Source organism: Arachis ipaensis, chromosome B09 (assembly GCF_000816755.2).
Source record: "Arachis ipaensis cultivar K30076 chromosome B09, Araip1.1, whole genome shotgun sequence".
NCBI classification, from domain to species: Eukaryota; Viridiplantae; Streptophyta; class Magnoliopsida; order Fabales; family Fabaceae; genus Arachis; species Arachis ipaensis.
The window spans coordinates 133,005,011-133,008,060 of record NC_029793.2 but is presented as its reverse complement, the minus strand read 5'-3'; positions in this window follow the sequence as shown (position 1 = coordinate 133,008,060).

The following is a 3,050-nucleotide window of genomic DNA, read 5'->3' as shown; positions in this document are numbered from 1 at the left end:
CCTCCATGTTGCACCGAGCCTGCAACTTTCGCTCACTCTCCTGAAGGCCATCCCTTTCCTCCCTCAATTTGGCGACCTCCTCCTTCAGCGCCCTCTCATGCTCCTGATATATGAGAAGCCTCCCCTCCAACTCTTCAACCCTCGAGGATGAACCCAGAGAGCTAAGAGGAGTCTTCTCAAAAACATCAAAGAACTTTGTACATACCGCCGCCGCCCTGACACTCTCCTGAGCCAGAATAGTAAGGTGGTTCCGAATTAAAACATCATCCATACCTACACGGGTATGAGGATAGATGTACTTTCGGACGAACTGAGGTGCATCCACCTTGACCTCACCTTCAAAAGAAGAGCTAGACTTCAAGGTCTTGCGCTTCTTCTTTTCCGGCTCAGGGGAGGATCGGGGAGGAGGGGACGGCTGAGAAGAGGTTGAAGAAGAAATGACAATAGGTCGGTTCGGAGTCCCCAAATTGTGAGGAAGGGGGGAGGAGAAGGAAGAGGAGCGTTAGTTACCCTGGCGCCACCAACCCTGGCGCGGGATCTTGCTCTGGCCTCCTGAACTCTCTGGAAGGACTCCCTGGAATTCTTCTTGGCCATCTCTGTAAAAAGCAATCAGGTACTAAAAGTCAGCAAAACAAGTCGGAAGAAGCAAACCAGAAATATACACACACAAAAAGCTACCTAATTGTGTTTGGACGAAGGTTGGCGACCCCTGGAGAAATTTTTTGGTATCCAGATAAGGGGCCTTCCCCCATACTTCTCGGAAGAACCCTACAATGGCCGCCTCTATCTCATCCAAATCCTCCAAACCATATTTTTCACAGGGGGAGGCCTCCAACTAATACAGAGGGAAGCGAGGGGAAAGATTCTCATCCAGGAAAAAGGGGTGGTGACCCTCTACAGCTTGAACTTTGAAAAAGTAATTTTTGAAGTCATGAAAGGATTCATCAAAAAGGGTGAAGACTCTCCGACCTTGTATAGCTCGGAAAGACACCCACTGCTGCTTGTTGTTTTGCCCACTAAAGGGCTTGGTCATGTGGAAAAGGAAAAAGAAAATCCTCAAAGAAGTCGGAAAGTCTAAGGCATGGCTGATAAACTGGTAAATTTTTAGAAAACCCCAGGAATTGGGGTGAAGCCGGGTAGGAGCAACACGGCAGTGACGTAAAACAGCGATTTTGAAATCAGAAAAAGGGAGAAAAATGCCCAGGCGAGTGATCATGCTATCATACATATAGAAGAAATGAGGGGCTGCCTCAGAAGCCCTCCCGAAACAAACCCGGTCTTCCGGACCCAGGGCAAGCAATTCATACTTTGGCTCATCCTCATCAGAGGTACAGAGCCTATGGTGAGTGCGAAGGTTGATGATAAAGTCGGTGTCAACGAAAGGTTCTTCCCCTAGAACCGTAACATCCACCCATTGAGCCAGAATTTTTATGGAAGAGATTTTCTTTTCCTAAAAAGGATTGGTGAAACCTACAAAGGAAAAAAGGGAAAAATCAAAAACAGGGTCTCTAAGAGGCCTGGGAATCAAACAGAAGTCGACAAACCAACCCTCCTCTCTAAAATAAAGACATGCAAGTAAAAGCATTTCGTAAAAAGAGAGTAGAAGAAAACTAACCTTTGCTTGGAAAAGGATAGGGGCAGAGAAAGATGAATTCCTTCGAACAAAAGCTCCTTACAAGCAGAGGAGAAGAAGTGTGAAAGTTTTCAGAAACGAAACAAGGAAAGAGAGGGAAAAGTATTTATAAAGACGTTGGGGGGCATAATGGTAAAAACGGAAGCCGTCATTTAAAGATAGGCACCATTTCCAATGTAACTGACCCCGCATATGAATACACAAATCCCTAACGGACGCGACGTTTGATTAGACGCGACTGTTGAGAATTTTTAAAACACGTCGGTTCTGAAACATCACGTCGGTTCTGAAACATCACGTCGGTTCCACATCAGGTCGGCTACAACCCTGAGTTAAATACTCGACCCCAATCCTTAAAAGAAATTGGGCTCGAGTAGGGGCACTATTCATACCCTGGCCCAACACTAAGGCCCAAGTCCAAACGAAAAAACCCAGTCCAAAGGATTGAGCCTCACCCACACTGACCTTCCCCTAAAGAAGTCGGTTCTCACTATGACTTGCTCTAAAGAAGTCGGGGACGAAGATTAGCTGGCAGATAAACACTCACTCAAATGAGTAACTGCCCCTAAGATCTCTCAACCTACTTCCAGGAGCCATATCCCAACTTCCCTAAGATAAAGGGACGGTTATCCACCTTAAAAGGTGGAACTACTTCAACGGTGGTTATTGGCTCACCGCTATAAATACACTGACACTCCTCAGGTATCTCTAAGCCCCAATACTCTCTAGACCTGTTCACGTCCTTGCTGACTTAGGCATCGGAGTGTCTTTGCAGGTACCACCCCCATTCACTCGTGTTCACAAGTCGGACGGAGGCCCTAAAGACGCGAATCCGCTCGAAGGCTTCCCTCCATAGATAATTGGGTCAACCCAACGAGTCCAGCCCAATAATCTCCGATTACCCGTCGTAACAATATAATTGAACAATTAAATATTTCTTTTAATTTGAGGGCTATAAAAATATAAAATAGTTAGTGGTTTGGTCATACAACCGGAAGAGAGTAAAAGAGTGGACGATTAGTGAATTTGAAATTCACATTAAGCCACAATTTTTCTCAAGCTCGTTAAGAACCTTTGGTGGTTTGTTTCTTTTTTCTATCTCCGCTAAAGTTGTCCTACTACAAATAATTAATCAGGCTTATTTTTTTCGCTTCCAATATTTTGTCTTTTTAAAACAAAACCAGTCACTTGATTGTACGTATATAAAACATGAGGGATCCCATCCACGTTTCGAGAACTAAATTGGTCAACAAATCATAGAGTAACTGATTTAATAGTTTAATTATTTAATCGAAATTAAATCATAGTTGAATCGATGTAATTAAATATAAAATATAATTATTAAAAATAAATATATAATTTTAAATATTTAAAATTTTATAATTTTATATAATAATTTATTATTAAATTATTTACA